This window comes from Protomyctophum bolini (assembly GCF_963924005.1).
Source record: "Protomyctophum bolini genome assembly, chromosome: 17".
NCBI lineage: Eukaryota > Metazoa > Chordata > Actinopteri > Myctophiformes > Myctophidae > Protomyctophum > Protomyctophum bolini.
In genome coordinates this window covers 39,165,529-39,183,994 of record NC_137878.1, presented here as the reverse complement: position 1 = coordinate 39,183,994, position 18,466 = coordinate 39,165,529, and positions in this window count along the sequence as shown.

Below are 18,466 nucleotides of genomic sequence, written 5' to 3'. Positions count from 1 at the left end.
TGATTGATTGATTGATTGAAATATTTATTAACAGTTTGTAGAATTACAGTACATTTTAAGCACAAACTCAATACAGAGACTGTCAACTGTGAGTGGACGACCCAATTAAGCATTACACTTGTTTACAACAGGGTCCACATTGTTCAATTCATCAAAACATTTAGAGACATACAAATAGACACTTCTATGTAGTCAAAGAACAGAACAGGAATTCATCATGTAGGAGGCAAAAAGGGAAAGGATACATATACAGTGAGGGGAAAAGGGGGGGGGGGGGCGGTGGGGGGGATTCTGATTTTACAGAGGCCAGTTTCGAATTGCAGCCATCCGTAGGTGCCCTTTGAGAGCGGCAAGAAGTCAAGGGATTCACATGTCTTAATGACTGTTGGTAGGGCGTTCCACATTTTGGTGGCATAGGAGCGAAAATAATTTAGTCCCTTGTTTGTGCCGAATCTGGGTTGTACATGGTTTGTTGCACTCCCTCTGGTGTTGTGGGTGTGGACTTCGTTTACATTAAGGAAGTATTTAGACAGGTACATGGGTATCTTGGTGGTGTATCGAATCTTGTGGACTAGACCCATTGCAAGATGCTGTACTCTGTCGTCGACCCTAAGCCATCCCAGCCTGTCAAAGTGGGCAGGGGTGAGGTGGGTTCGGGGGGTGAGGCCAAGTAGGAGCCTGACTAGTTTGTTTTGGGAGGTCTGGAGCCTTGTTTTAAGGGCCTTTGAGGTGCTGTGGTACCACGAGGTGGATGCATAGTCAAAGAAACCTTGTACGAGGGCTCCTGTTAAGGTCTTCTGGGTGTTTTTGTTGACCAGTGAGATCCTGTAAAGGAATCTTGTTCTTTGATTGACTTTTTTGATTACGTTGGTGGCCATTTTATCACCGGAAAGATTGGCCTCCAGGATGGAACCTACTACAGAGCAGAGCGGCAACGTATCATTGCCGCTTGAATAAATACATACCGGTACATATGCCTACAAGGCTAAAGATAGTCTACCGAGTCTAAGAGTTCCATTACATCTCCACCGTAACGCACTATCCTGAACAGTCTTGCAGAAAACGGCAAGTTTTGAGAAAACAGACTTGACAGGTTCACTTCTGTGAAGCACTTATTTCTGTGAAGCATTTATTTCATATTTACATGTCGATTTCAGCTCTGACACTTATTTCAGACATGCTCTAGTATGTGAGGAGTCAGCCTGTGCTATTAACTCATTTTGCGGGCTGACAAAAAGTTCTACTCGGGTGAAAAGCTGGGATGTGCATGATGGCAGGCTCAGTGAAATCTGGTCACATATGAATATAAACTTTTAATTTCTTCATGGCTTTTAGGCTTCATAAAAAACATGTTGCACAACAAGGCAGATGTGACTAATTATAGCCCTAGAATGTCTGTTACATACATTGCATTATTTCACATACCAGAGCCATATAGATCAATGCTGTAGACTTGCGGTTGCAGCGGCAGAATGGCGGTGTAAATGTGGTCGGCGCTCCGTGTGTACTCTCTCAATAAATGTATATAGATATGAAAGTTGACCATATCTGACTCCCAAGTCTTTGAAATAAAGACTTGGGAGTCCGATATGGTCCTCAACTTTCATATCCATGTGAAGTCATTATCATAAAATGTTTGTTTAGTCAAATATCTCCACTTTTTCACAAGCTGCACCTGGACGGTTTTCTCTCCGGGCAAAGGCTCTCGGAATGACATCTAGACTTAATTTATCAAAACTTCCTTTGACCGTCGCAAACGTCGTCAGGGAAACGCAAGTTTGGGGCACAATAGGCAGGTGGTGTGATTAATTACCCAGCACCTATCGCAAGCACCTGCCGATTGTGTGCTTCCCTGGTCAATTTGTGTTGGGTGTGGTCAGAGGAAGATTTGGTGAATTAATTCTGTACCCCCTTTGCCCGGAGTGAAAGGTGTCCGTGTGAATGCGGTGGAAAGGTCGAGATATTTGACTAAATACACGTTTTGTGCCAGAACTTTCACATGGATGTGAACCTAGAGGACAATATCTCACTCCACGTCCCCCTCCCGGCCTACATGCCCTCGGTCCAGACGGGCTTCACGGAGCTCAGCCCGGAGCAGATGGAGAGACTGCAGCAGGAGATCAGAACCATCAAGAGCAGCCACAGGAGAGACCGCGTGAGTTGACTCTTTAACCCATTCTGACCTGAGATCAGATTCTAAAAATGTCTGTTTGAAAATGACAGTTTTCTGAAAAAAGCCATGTTTCTATGTCAGTCGTCAGTCATTTTTCAAAAATAGCAGACCTACAAGCTATGAGCTTGTAGATCTGCTATTTTTCAATAGCTAAAGCACAACATAATGCGAACCCCTTTTGGTGTTTTAAAAGCATTATGTTATACTTGAGCTGTTGGAAAAATAGCAGATCTACAAGCTCATAGCGCGGCACCGAGTGGCACGCTATGATCTTGTAGGTCTGCTATTTTTGAAAAATCGTGAAAATGCGGCACAAATCTTTGAATATATATTCTTTCGAAGTCGGGCCTAAATGGGTTAAAACCCATTTTGCGATTCTACAAAATGTCTTCTAAGATATTCTAGATATTAAAATTATAATTGTCAGGCCTGGGCCGTGGCTCAGCGGTCCAGGCACCTTGGCTGGTAACCCAGTCTGGCAGTGTGCCGCGGGTTCGACTCCCGATCCCGACGGCCTTTACTGCATGTCACCCCCCCCATCTCTCTCCCCATTTCCTGTCAGCCTACTGTCTGTCCCTCCATAAAATATATAAAATAAAGGAGAAAGCCACAAAAAAATGTAATTGGTAATGAATTTTGCACACATTTTCACGATTAAAAAAATAATAGCCAGCCCTGTGTGATGTCTGGTCTACAGGGGTGGTTGCCGTGCTCAGACAAGAGGCAAAAAATAAACCCTATTTTTATGTTCTACTTTGTGAGTGCGTGTGTGTGTGTGTGTGTGTGTGTGTGTGTGTGTGTGTGTGTGTGTGTGTGTGTGTGTGTGTGTGTGTGTGTGTGTGTGTGTGTGTGTGTGTGTGTGTTGCAGGGTCTCCAGGACAGTGGTCATCGGGTGACTCCAGTGTCCAGTGGATCAGGCCTGCTGCTCAGCCAGTCTCATCTGACCTCAGCCCTGCTGACCACCAGACCCTCGCTCAGCAAGGCTGACTGGACCTCGTACAGCAACCTGTGAGTACAACAAAAAACAACACATTTATTTCAAGGACTTCCATAACTCTGAGAATGTGCAAAGTAAAACAGTGGCCTATACAATTTGGCGGCGCATACATACACACACACACACACGCACACACGCACCTACCAACCTCGCACCCTCACACACCTCTGCCCCTTAGCGACACCTGCATCACAGGCCACCGTTCTCACTGTTACCCCACTGGCATGCTTCCTCTAGCTACCGCAGCAACACAACAAACAGTGGCCTATACAATTTGGCGGCGCATACATACACACACACACACACACACACACACACACACACACGACACACCTACCGCCGCAACACAACAACAGTGGCATACAGTACACAGCATGCAGCGCAACACACTTTCTTTCACGGATTTCGCAACGCACGCGTGCGTGGGTCACACACTGACGGAGCCGTGGGTCACACACGTTGCCTTCCGAAGTTCCGCCAGGTACCAGCCCAGGTAAATAATTCCTTCCAGGCAGCTATACTTTTGCAACGCACGTGTGTGTGTGTGTGTGTGTGTGTGTGTGTGTGTGTGTGTACTTTCGCCACGCGCGTGTGTGTGTGTGTTTCGCTACTTTCGCAACGCACGTGTGTGTGTGTGTGTGTGTGTGTGTGTGTGTGTGTGTGTGTGTGTGTGTGTAGAGAATGAGCCACTGTGCCACATCATAGTTTACGGTAATGCATGGGGGGAGTACTATTTACATTACTGCAAATAACTGATTAAATCAAGTCAATAGTCAATACACAACTCCACTGCCTTACATACCGTACTTCCCAGACCATCCCTGCAGCCCGTGTATCACCCCTATTACCTTCATAATTGTTCACTATCTATTACATTACTGCAAATAACTGATTAAATCAAGTCAATAGTCAATACACAACTCCACTGCCTTACATACTGCTCTGTACTTCCCAGACCATCCCTGCAGCCAGTAACGTGTGTAGTTTGTGTACCTGCCCAACACGCTATCTTCACATCCTCTACACCACTGCGACTCATGGATACCACAATGGATACTACAACACCATCCTCAGACAAAAAAGGTACACATTTATTTACTCTGTCTGTGTGTTTCCTTCAATCCACATTATGTCTGTGTCATAGCCAACGTGTGCTGTCCTTTACATAGTATGCCGTACGATATGGGCTCTAGCCCATGGGCCAAAATGATGAGAAACGAGGATAACCTTTTTTTTCAAAATAAAAAAAAACATGGGCTATAACCCATAGTTTTTTTAATTTTTTCATTTTTGTCAAATCCTCAAAAATGATGAAAAACGGCGTGCTATAGTATGCCCTACGATATGGGCTACAGCCCATGGTCCAAAATGATGAGAAACGAGGATAACTTTTTTTTTCAAAATTTCAAAAAACATGGGCTATAACCCATCGTTATTTTTCATTTTGTCATTTTTTTTCAAAGCCTCAAAAATGATGAAAAACGGCGTGCTATAGTATGCCGTACGATATGGGCTATAGCCCATGGTCCAAAATGATGTGAAACGAGGATGAAAAAAACCATGGGTTATAGCCCATGTTTTTTGAAATTTTGAAAAAAAAAGTTAGCCTCGTTTCTCATCACGCGTGTGCGTGCGTTGCAGGGTCTCCAGGACAGTGGTCATCGGGTGACTCCAGTGTCCAGTGGATCAGGCCTGCTGCTCAGCCAGTCTCATCTGACCTCAGCCCTGCTGACCACCAGACCCTCGCTCAGCAAGGCTGACTGGACCTCGTACAGCAACCTGTGAGTACAACAAAAAACAACACATGTATTTCAAGGACTTCCATAACTCTGAGAATGTGCAAAGTAAAACAGTGGCCTATACAATTTGGCGGCGCATACATACACACACACACACACACACACACACACGCACCTACCAACCTCGCACCCTCACACACCTCCGCCCCTTAGCGACACCTGCATCACAGGCCACCGTTCTCACTGTTACCCCACTGGCATGCTTCCTCTAGCTACCGCAGCAACACAACAAACAGTGGCCTATACAATTTGGCAGCGCATACATACACACACACACACACGCACCTACCAACCTCGCACCCTCACACACCTCCGCCCCTTAGCGACACCTGCATCACAGGCCACCGTTCTCACTGTTACCCCACTGGCATGCTTCCTCTAGCTACCGCAGCAACACAACAAACAGTGGCCTATACAATTTGGCGGCGCATACATACACACACACACACACACACACACGACACACCTACCGCCGCAACACAACAACAGTGGCATACAGTACACAGCATGCAGCGCAACACACTTTCTTTCACGGATTTCGCAACGCACGCATGGGTCACACACTGACGGAGCCGTGGGTCACACACGTTGCCTTCCGAAGTTCCGCCAGGTACCAGCCCAGGTAAATAATTCCTTCCAGGCAGCTATACTTTTGCAACGCGTGTGTGTGTGTGTGTGTGTGTGTGTGTGTGTGTGTGTACTTTCGCCACGCGCGTGTGTGTGTGTTTCGCTACTTTCGCAACGCACGTGTGTGTGTGTGTGTGTGTGTGTGTGTGTGTGTGTGTGTGTGTGTGTGTGTGTAGAGAATGAGCCACTGTGCCACATCATAGTTTACGGTAATGCATGGGGGGAGTACTATTTACATTACTGCAAATAACTGATTAAATCAAGTCAATAGTCAATACACAACTCCACTGCCTTACATACCGTACTTCCCAGACCATCCCTGCAGCCCGTGTATCACCCCTATTACCTTCATTTTTTTCGAATCCTCAAAAATTATGAAAAACCGCGCGCTATAGTATGCCGTACGATATGGGCTATAGCCCACGGTCCAAAATGATGAGAAACGAGGCTAACTTTTTTTTTTCAAAAATTAAAAAAACATGGGCTATAACCCATCGTTTTTGTAATTTCGTCATTTTTTTCGAATCCTCAAAAATGATGAAAAACCGCGCGCTATAGTATGCCGTACGATATGGGCTATAGCCCACGGTCCAAAATGATGAGAAACGAGGCTAACTTTTTTTTTTCAAAATTTAAAAAAACATGGGATATAACCCATCGTTTTTGTAATTTCGTCATTTTTTTCGAATCCTCAAAAATGATGAAAAACTGCGCGCTATAGTATGCCGTACGATATGGGCTATAGCCCACGGTCCAAAATGATGAGAAACGAGGCTAACTTTTTTTTTTCAAAATTTAAAAAAACATGGGCTATAACCCATCGTTTTTGTAATTTCGTCATTTTTTTCGAATCCTCAAAAATGATGAAAAACCGCGCGCTATAGTATGCCGTACGATATGGGCTATAGCCCACGGTCCAAAATGATGAGAAACGAGGCTAACTTTTTTTTTTCAAAATTTAAAAAAACATGGGCTATAACCCATCGTTTTTGTAATTTCGTCATTTTTTTCGAATCCTCAAAAATGATGTAAAACGGCGCGCTATAGTATGCCGTACGATATGGGCTATAGCCCACGGTCCAAAATGATGAGAAACGAGGCTAACTTTTTTTTTTCAAAATTTAAAAAAACATGGGCTATAACCCATCGTTTTTGTAATTTCGTCATTTTTTTCGAATCCTCAAAAATGATGAAAAACCGCGCGCTATAGTATGCCGTACGATATGGGCTATAGCCCACGGTCCAAAATGATGAGAAACGAGGCTAACTTTTTTTTTTCAAAATTTAAAAAAACATGGGCTATAACCCATCGTTTTTGTAATTTCGTCATTTTTTTCGAATCCTCAAAAATGATGAAAAACCGCGCGCTATAGTATGCCGTACGATATGGGCTATAGCCCACGGTCCAAAATGATGAGAAACGAGGCTAACTTTTTTTTTTCAAAATTTAAAAAAACATGGGCTATAACCCATCGTTTTTGTAATTTCGTCATTTTTTTCGAATCCTCAAAAATGATGAAAAACCGCGCGCTATAGTATGCCGTACGATATGGGCTATAGCCCACGGTCCAAAATGATGAGAAACGAGGCTAACTTTTTTTTTTCAAAATTTAAAAAAACATGGGCTATAACCCATCGTTTTTGTAATTTCGTCATTTGTTTCGAATCCTCAAAAATGTAGAAAAACCGCGCGCTATAGTATGCCGTACGATATGGGCTATAGCCCACGGTCCAAAATGATGAGAAACGAGGCTAACTTTTTTTTTTCAAAATTTAAAAAAACATGGGCTATAACCCATCGTTTTTGTAATTTCGTCATTTTTTTCGAATCCTCAAAAATGATGAAAAACCACGCGCTATAGTATGCCGTACGATATGGGCTATAGCCCACGGTCCAAAATGATGAGAAACGAGGCTAACTTTTTTTTTTCAAAATTTAAAAAAACATGGGCTATAACCCATCGTTTTTGTAATTTCGTCATTTTTTTCGAATCCTCAAAAATGATGAAAAACCGCGCGCTATACTATGCCGTACGATATGGGCTATAGCCCACGGTCCAAAATGATGAGAAACGAGGCTAACTTTTTTTTTCATTTTTGAAGATTTGAAAAAAATGACGAAATGACAAAAACGATGGGTTATATTCCATGTTTTTTGAAATTTTGGAAAAAAAAGTTAGCCTCGTTTCTCATCATTTTGGACCGTGGGCTTTAGCCCATATCGTACGGCATACTATAGCGCGCAGTTTTTCATCATTTTTGAAGATTTGAAAAAAATGACGAAATGACAAAAACGATGGGTTATAGCCCATGTTTTTTTAAATTTTGAAAAAATAATTTAGCCTCGTTTCTCATCATTTTGGACCGTGGGCTATAGCCCATATCGTACGGCATACTATAGCGCGCAGTTTTTCATCATTTTTGAAGATTTGAAAAAAATGACGAAATGACAAAAACGATGGGTTATAGCCCATGTTTTTTGAAATTTTGAAAAAATAATTTAGCCTCGTTTCTCATCATTTTGGACCGTGGGCTATAGCCCATATCGTACGGCATACTATAGCGCGCAGTTTTTCATCATTTTTGAAGATTTGAAAAAAATGACGAAATGACAAAAACGATGGGTTATAGCCCATGTTTTTTGAAAAAATAATTTAGCCTCGTTTCTCATCATTTTGGACCGTGGGCTATAGCCCATATCGTACGGCATACTATAGCGCGCAGTTTTTCATCATTTTTGAAGATTTGAAAAAAATGACGAAATGACAAAAACGATGGGTTATAGCCCATGTTTTTTGAAATTTTGAAAAAATAATTTAGCCTCGTTTCTCATCATTTTGGACCGTGGGCTATAGCCCATATCGTACGGCATACTATAGCGCGCAGTTTTTCATAATTTTTGAAGATTTGAAAAAAATGACGAAATGACAAAAACGATGGGTTATAGCCCATGTTTTTTGAAATTTTGAAAAAATAATTTAGCCTCGTTTCTCATCATTTTGGACCGTGGGCTATAGCCCATATCGTACGGCATACTATAGCGCGCAGTTTTTCATCATTTTTGAAGATTTGAAAAAAATGACGAAATGACAAAAACGATGGGTTATAGCCCATGTTTTTTGAAATTTTGAAAAAATAATTTAGCCTCGTTTCTCATCATTTTGGACCGTGGGCTATAGCCCATATCGTACGGCATACTATAGCGCGCAGTTTTTCATCATTTTTGAAGATTTGAAAAAAATGACAAAATGACAAAAACGATGGGTTATAGCCCATGTTTTTTGAAATTTTGAAAAAATAATTTAGCCTCGTTTCTCATCATTTTGGACCGTGGGCTATAGCCCATATCGTACGGCATACTATAGCGCGCAGTTTTTCATCATTTTTGAAGATTTGAAAAAAATGACGAAATGACAAAAACGATGGGTTATAGCCCATGTTTTTTGAAATTTTGAAAAAATAATTTAGCCTCGTTTCTCATCATTTTGGACCGTGGGCTATAGCCCATATCGTACGGCATACTATAGCGCGCAGTTTTTCATCATTTTTGAAGATTTGAAAAAAATGACGAAATGACAAAAACGATGGGTTATAGCCCATGTTTTTTGAAAAAATAATTTAGCCTCGTTTCTCATCATTTTGGACCGTGGGCTATAGCCCATATCGTACGGCATACTATAGCGCGCAGTTTTTCATCATTTTTGAAGATTTGAAAAAAATGACGAAATGACAAAAACGATGGGTTATAGCCCATGTTTTTTGAAATTTTGAAAAAATAATTTAGCCTCGTTTCTCATCATTTTGGACCGTGGGCTATAGCCCATATCGTACGGCATACTATAGCGCGCAGTTTTTCATAATTTTTGAAGATTTGAAAAAAATGACGAAATGACAAAAACGATGGGTTATAGCCCATGTTTTTTGAAATTTTGAAAAAATAATTTAGCCTCGTTTCTCATCATTTTGGACCGTGGGCTATAGCCCATATCGTACGGCATACTATAGCGCGCAGTTTTTCATCATTTTTGAAGATTTGAAAAAAATGACGAAATGACAAAAACGATGGGTTATAGCCCATGTTTTTTGAAATTTTGAAAAAATAATTTAGCCTCGTTTCTCATCATTTTGGACCGTGGGCTATAGCCCATATCGTACGGCATACTATAGCGCGCAGTTTTTCATCATTTTTGAAGATTTGAAAAAAATGACAAAATGACAAAAACGATGGGTTATAGCCCATGTTTTTTGAAATTTTGAAAAAATAATTTAGCCTCGTTTCTCATCATTTTGGACCGTGGGCTATAGCCCATATCGTACGGCATACTATAGCGCGCAGTTTTTCATCATTTTTGAAGATTTGAAAAAAATGACGAAATGACAAAAACGATGGGTTATAGCCCATGTTTTTTGAAATTTTGAAAAAATAATTTAGCCTCGTTTCTCATCATTTTGGACCGTGGGCTATAGCCCATATCGTACGGCATACTATAGCGCGCAGTTTTTCATCATTTTTGAAGATTTGAAAAAAATGACGAAATGACAAAAACGATGGGTTATAGCCCATGTTTTTTGAAATTTTGAAAAAATAATTTAGCCTCGTTTCTCATCATTTTGGACCGTGGGCTATAGCCCATATCGTACGGCATACTATAGCGCGCAGTTTTTCATCATTTTTGAAGATTTGAAAAAAATGACGAAATGACAAAAACGATGGGTTATAGCCCATGTTTTTTGAAATTTTGAAAAAATAATTTAGCCTCGTTTCTCATCATTTTGGACCGTGGGCTATAGCCCATATCGTACGGCATACTATAGCGCGCAGTTTTTCATCATTTTTGAAGATTTGAAAAAAATGACGAAATGACAAAAACGATGGGTTATAGCCCATGTTTTTTGAAATTTTGAAAAAATAATTTAGCCTCGTTTCTCATCATTTTGGACCGTGGGCTATAGCCCATATCGTACGGCATACTATAGCGCGCAGTTTTTCATCATTTTTGAAGATTTGAAAAAAATGACGAAATGACAAAAACAATGGGTTATAGCCCATGTTTTTTGAAATTTTGAAAAAATAATTTAGCCTCGTTTCTCATCATTTTGGACCGTGGGCTATAGCCCATATCGTACGGCATACTATAGCGCGCAGTTTTTCATCATTTTTGAAGATTTGAAAAAAATGACGAAATGACAAAAACGATGGGTTATAGCCCATGTTTTTTGAAAATTTGAAAAAATAATTTAGCCTCGTTTCTCATCATTTTGGACCGTGGGCTATAGCCCATATCGTACGGCATACTATAGCGCGCAGATTTTCATCATTTTTGAAGATTTGAAAAAAATGACGAAATGACAAAAACGATGGGTTATAGTCCATGTTTTTTGAAATTTTGGAAAAAAAAGTTAGCCTCGTTTCTCATCATTTTGGACCGTGGGCTATTGCCCATATCGTACGGCATACTATAGCGCGCAGTTTTTCATCATTTTTGAAGATTTGAAAAAAATGACGAAATGACAAAAACGATGGGTTATAGCCCATGTTTTTTGAAATTTTGAAAAAATAATTTAGCCTCGTTTCTCATCATTTTGGACCGTGGGCTATAGCCCATATCGTACGGCATACTATAGCGCGCAGTTTTTCATCATTTTTGAAGATTTGAAAAAAATGACGAAATGACAAAAACGATGGGTTATAGCCCATGTTTTTTGAAATTTTGAAAAAATAATTTAGCCTCGTTTCTCATCATTTTGGACCGTGGGCTATAGCCCATATCGTACGGCATACTATAGCGCGCAGTTTTTCATCATTTTTGAAGATTTGAAAAAAATGACGAAATGACAAAAACGATGGGTTATAGCCCATGTTTTTTGAAATTTTGAAAAAATAATTTAGCCTCGTTTCTCATCATTTTGGACCGTGGGCTATAGCCCATATCGTACGGCATACTATAGCGCGCAGTTTTTCATCATTTTTGAAGATTTGAAAAAAATGACGAAATGACAAAAACAATGGGTTATAGCCCATGTTTTTTGAAATTTTGAAAAAATAATTTAGCCTCGTTTCTCATCATTTTGGACCGTGGGCTATAGCCCATATCGTACGGCATACTATAGCGCGCAGTTTTTCATCATTTTTGAAGATTTGAAAAAAATGACGAAATGACAAAAACGATGGGTTATAGCCCATGTTTTTTGAAAATTTGAAAAAATAATTTAGCCTCGTTTCTCATCATTTTGGACCGTGGGCTATAGCCCATATCGTACGGCATACTATAGCGCGCAGATTTTCATCATTTTTGAAGATTTGAAAAAAATGACGAAATGACAAAAACGATGGGTTATAGTCCATGTTTTTTGAAATTTTGGAAAAAAAAGTTAGCCTCGTTTCTCATCATTTTGGACCGTGGGCTATTGCCCATATCGTACGGCATACTATAGCGCGCAGTTTTTCATCATTTTTGAAGATTTGAAAAAAATGACGAAATGACAAAAACGATGGGTTATAGCCCATGTTTTTTGAAATTTTGAAAAAATAATTTAGCCTCGTTTCTCATCATTTTGGACCGTGGGCTATAGCCCATATCGTACGGCATACTATAGCGCGCAGTTTTTCATCATTTTTGAAGATTTGAAAAAAATGACGAAATGACAAAAACGATGGGTTATAGCCCATGTTTTTTGAAATTTTGAAAAAATAATTTAGCCTCGTTTCTCATCATTTTGGACCGTGGGCTATAGCCCATATCGTACGGCATACTATAGCGTGCAGTTTTTCATCATTTTTGAAGATTTGAAAAAAATGACAAAATGACAAAAACGATGGGTTATAGCCCATGTTTTTTGAAATTTTGAAAAAATAATTTAGCCTCGTTTCTCATCATTTTGGACCGTGGGCTATAGCCCATATCGTACGGCATACTATAGCGCGCAGATTTTCATCATTTTTGAAGATTTGAAAAAAATGACGAAATGACAAAAACGATGGGTTATAGCCCATGTTTTTTGAAATTTTGGGAAAAAAAGTTAGCCTCGTTTCTCATCATTTTGGACCGTGGGCTATAGCCCATATCGTACGGCATACTATAGCGCGCAGTTTTTCATCATTTTTGAAGATTTGAAAAAAATGACGAAATGACAAAAACGATGGGTTATAGCCCATGTTTTTTGAAAATTTGAAAAAATAATTTAGCCTTGTTTCTCATCATTTTGGACCGTGGGCTATAGCCCATATCGTACGGCATACTATAGCGCGCAGTTTTTCATCATTTTTGAAGATTTGAAAAAAATGACGAAATGACAAAAACGATGGGTTATAGCCCATGTTTTTTGAAATTTTGAAAAAATAATTTAGCCTCGTTTCTCATCATTTTGGACCGTGGGCTATAGCCCATATCGTACGGCATACTATAGCGCGCAGTTTTTCATCATTTTTGAAGATTTGAAAAAAATGACGAAATGACAAAAACAATGGGTTATAGCCCATGTTTTTTGAAATTTTGAAAAAATAATTTAGCCTCGTTTCTCATCATTTTGGACCGTGGGCTATAGCCCATATCGTACGGCATACTATAGCGCGCAGTTTTTCATCATTTTTGAAGATTTGAAAAAAATGACGAAATGACAAAAACGATGGGTTATAGCCCATGTTTTTTGAAAATTTGAAAAAATAATTTAGCCTCGTTTCTCATCATTTTGGACCGTGGGCTATAGCCCATATCGTACGGCATACTATAGCGCGCAGATTTTCATCATTTTTGAAGATTTGAAAAAAATGACGAAATGACAAAAACGATGGGTTATAGTCCATGTTTTTTGAAATTTTGGAAAAAAAAGTTAGCCTCGTTTCTCATCATTTTGGACCGTGGGCTATTGCCCATATCGTACGGCATACTATAGCGCGCAGTTTTTCATCATTTTTGAAGATTTGAAAAAAATGACGAAATGACAAAAACGATGGGTTATAGCCCATGTTTTTTGAAATTTTGAAAAAATAATTTAGCCTCGTTTCTCATCATTTTGGACCGTGGGCTATAGCCCATATCGTACGGCATACTATAGCGCGCAGTTTTTCATCATTTTTGAAGATTTGAAAAAAATGACGAAATGACAAAAACGATGGGTTATAGCCCATGTTTTTTGAAATTTTGAAAAAATAATTTAGCCTCGTTTCTCATCATTTTGGACCGTGGGCTATAGCCCATATCGTACGGCATACTATAGCGTGCAGTTTTTCATCATTTTTGAAGATTTGAAAAAAATGACGAAATGACAAAAACGATGGGTTATAGCCCATGTTTTTTGAAATTTTGAAAAAATAATTTAGCCTCGTTTCTCATCATTTTGGACCGTGGGCTATAGCCCATATCGTACGGCATACTATAGCGTGCAGATTTTCATCATTTTTGAAGATTTGAAAAAAATGACGAAATGACAAAAACGATGGGTTATAGCCCATGTTTTTTGAAATTTTGGAAAAAAAAGTTAGCCTCGTTTCTCATCATTTTGGACCGTGGGCTATAGCCCATATCGTACGGCATACTATAGCGCGCAGTTTTTCATCATTTTTGAAGATTTGAAAAAAATGACGAAATGACAAAAACGATGGGTTATAGCCCATGTTTTTTGAAATTTTGAAAAAATAATTTAGCCTCGTTTCTCATCATTTTGGACCGTGGGCTATAGCCCATATCGTACGGCATACTATAGCGCGCAGTTTTTCATCATTTTTGAAGATTTGAAAAAAATGACGAAATGACAAAAACGATGGGTTATAGCCCATGTTTTTTGAAATTTTGAAAAAATAATTTAGCCTCGTTTCTCATCATTTTGGACCGTGGGCTATAGCCCATATCGTACGGCATACTATAGCGCGCAGATTTTCATCATTTTTGAAGATTTGAAAAAAATGACGAAATGACAAAAACGATGGGTTATAGCCCATGTTTTTTGAAATTTTGGAAAAAAAAGTTAGCCTCGTTTCTCATCATTTTGGACCGTGGGCTATAGCCCATATCGTACGGCATACTATAGCGCACAGTTTTTCATCATTTTTGAAGATTTGAAAAAAATGACGAAATGACAAAAACGATGGGTTATAGCCCATGTTTTTTGAAATTTTGAAAAAATAATTTAGCCTCGTTTCTCATCATTTTGGACCGTGGGCTATAGCCCATATCGTACGGCATACTATAGCGCGCAGATTTTCATCATTTTTGAAGATTTGAAAAAAATGACGAAATGACAAAAACGATGGGTTATAGCCCATGTTTTTTGAAATTTTGGAAAAAAAAGTTAGCCTCGTTTCTCATCATTTTGGACCGTGGGCTATAGCCCATATCGTACGGCATACTATAGCGCGCAGTTTTTCATCATTTTTGAAGATTTGAAAAAAATGACGAAATGACAAAAACGATGGGTTATAGCCCATGTTTTTTGAAATTTTGGAAAAAAAAGTTAGCCTCGTTTCTCATCATTTTGGACCGTGGGCTATAGCCCATATCGTACGGCATACTATAGCGCACAGTTTTTCATCATTTTTGAAGATTTGAAAAAAATGACGAAATGACAAAAACGATGGGTTATAGCCCATGTTTTTTGAAATTTTGAAAAAATAATTTAGCCTCGTTTCTCATCATTTTGGACCGTGGGCTATAGCCCATATCGTACGGCATACTATAGCGCACAGTTTTTCATCATTTTTGAAGATTTGAAAAAAATGACGAAATGACAAAAACGATGGGTTATAGCCCATGTTTTTTGAAATTTTGGAAAAAAAAGTTAGCCTCGTTTCTCATCATTTTGGACCGTGGGCTTTAGCCCATATCGTACGGCATACTATAGCGCGCAGTTTTTCATCATTTTTGAAGATTTGAAAAAAATGACGAAATGACAAAAACGATGGGTTATAGCCCATGTTTTTTTAAATTTTGAAAAAATAATTTAGCCTCGTTTCTCATCATTTTGGACCGTGGGCTATAGCCCATATCGTACGGCATACTATAGCGCGCAGTTTTTCATCATTTTTGAAGATTTGAAAAAAATGACGAAATGACAAAAACGATGGGTTATAGCCCATGTTTTTTGAAATTTTGGAGAAAAAAAGTTAGCCTCGTTTCTCATCATTTTGGACCGTGGGCTTTAGCCCATATCGTACGGCATACTATAGCGCGCAGTTTTTCATCATTTTTGAAGATTTGAAAAAAATGACGAAATGACAAAAACGATGGGTTATAGCCCATGTTTTTTTAAATTTTGAAAAAATAATTTAGCCTCGTTTCTCATCATTTTGGACCGTGGGCTATAGCCCATATCGTACGGCATACTATAGCGCGCAGTTTTTCATCATTTTTGAAGATTTGAAAAAAATGACGAAATGACAAAAACGATGGGTTATAGCCCATGTTTTTTGAAATTTTGAAAAAATAATTTAGCCTCGTTTCTCATCATTTTGGACCGTGGGCTATAGCCCATATCGTACGGCATACTATAGCGCGCAGTTTTTCATCATTTTTGAAGATTTGAAAAAAATGACGAAATGACAAAAACGATGGGTTATAGCCCATGTTTTTTGAAAAAATAATTTAGCCTCGTTTCTCATCATTTTGGACCGTGGGCTATAGCCCATATCGTACGGCATACTATAGCGCGCAGTTTTTCATCATTTTTGAAGATTTGAAAAAAATGACGAAATGACAAAAACGATGGGTTATAGCCCATGTTTTTTGAAATTTTGAAAAAATAATTTAGCCTCGTTTCTCATCATTTTGGACCGTGGGCTATAGCCCATATCGTACGGCATACTATAGCGCGCAGTTTTTCATCATTTTTGAAGATTTGAAAAAAATGACGAAATGACAAAAACGATGGGTTATAGCCCATGTTTTTTGAAATTTTGAAAAAATAATTTAGCCTCGTTTCTCATCATTTTGGACCGTGGGCTATAGCCCATATCGTACGGCATACTATAGCGCGCAGTTTTTCATCATTTTTGAAGATTTGAAAAAAATGACGAAATGACAAAAACGATGGGTTATAGCCCATGTTTTTTGAAATTTTGAAAAAATAATTTAGCCTCGTTTCTCATCATTTTGGACCGTGGGCTATAGCCCATATCGTACGGCATACTATAGCGCGCAGTTTTTCATCATTTTTGAAGATTTGAAAAAAATGACAAAATGACAAAAACGATGGGTTATAGCCCATGTTTTTTGAAATTTTGAAAAAATAATTTAGCCTCGTTTCTCATCATTTTGGACCGTGGGCTATAGCCCATATCGTACGGCATACTATAGCGCGCAGTTTTTCATCATTTTTGAAGATTTGAAAAAAATGACGAAATGACAAAAACGATGGGTTATAGCCCATGTTTTTTGAAATTTTGAAAAAATAATTTAGCCTCGTTTCTCATCATTTTGGACCGTGGGCTATAGCCCATATCGTACGGCATACTATAGCGCGCAGTTTTTCATAATTTTTGAAGATTTGAAAAAAATGACGAAATGACAAAAACGATGGGTTATAGCCCATGTTTTTTGAAATTTTGAAAAAATAATTTAGCCTCGTTTCTCATCATTTTGGACCGTGGGCTATAGCCCATATCGTACGGCATACTATAGCGCGCAGTTTTTCATCATTTTTGAAGATTTGAAAAAAATGACGAAATGACAAAAACGATGGGTTATAGCCCATGTTTTTTGAAATTTTGAAAAAATAATTTAGCCTCGTTTCTCATCATTTTGGACCGTGGGCTATAGCCCATATCGTACGGCATACTATAGCGCGCAGTTTTTCATCATTTTTGAAGATTTGAAAAAAATGACAAAATGACAAAAACGATGGGTTATAGCCCATGTTTTTTGAAATTTTGAAAAAATAATTTAGCCTCGTTTCTCATCATTTTGGACCGTGGGCTATAGCCCATATCGTACGGCATACTATAGCGCGCAGTTTTTCATCATTTTTGAAGATTTGAAAAAAATGACGAAATGACAAAAACGATGGGTTATAGCCCATGTTTTTTGAAATTTTGAAAAAATAATTTAGCCTCGTTTCTCATCATTTTGGACCGTGGGCTATAGCCCATATCGTACGGCATACTATAGCGCGCAGTTTTTCATCATTTTTGAAGATTTGAAAAAAATGACGAAATGACAAAAACGATGGGTTATAGCCCATGTTTTTTGAAATTTTGAAAAAATAATTTAGCCTCGTTTCTCATCATTTTGGACCGTGGGCTATAGCCCATATCGTACGGCATACTATAGCGCGCAGTTTTTCATCATTTTTGAAGATTTGAAAAAAATGACGAAATGACAAAAACGATGGGTTATAGCCCATGTTTTTTGAAATTTTGAAAAAATAATTTAGCCTCGTTTCTCATCATTTTGGACCGTGGGCTATAGCCCATATCGTACGGCATACTATAGCGCGCAGTTTTTCATCATTTTTGAAGATTTGAAAAAAATGACGAAATGACAAAAACGATGGGTTATAGCCCATGTTTTTTGAAATTTTGAAAAAATAATTTAGCCTCGTTTCTCATCATTTTGGACCGTGGGCTATAGCCCATATCGTACGGCATACTATAGCGCGCAGTTTTTCATCATTTTTGAAGATTTGAAAAAAATGACGAAATGACAAAAACAATGGGTTATAGCCCATGTTTTTTGAAATTTTGAAAAAATAATTTAGCCTCGTTTCTCATCATTTTGGACCGTGGGCTATAGCCCATATCGTACGGCATACTATAGCGCGCAGTTTTTCATCATTTTTGAAGATTTGAAAAAAATGACGAAATGACAAAAACGATGGGTTATAGCCCATGTTTTTTGAAAATTTGAAAAAATAATTTAGCCTCGTTTCTCATCATTTTGG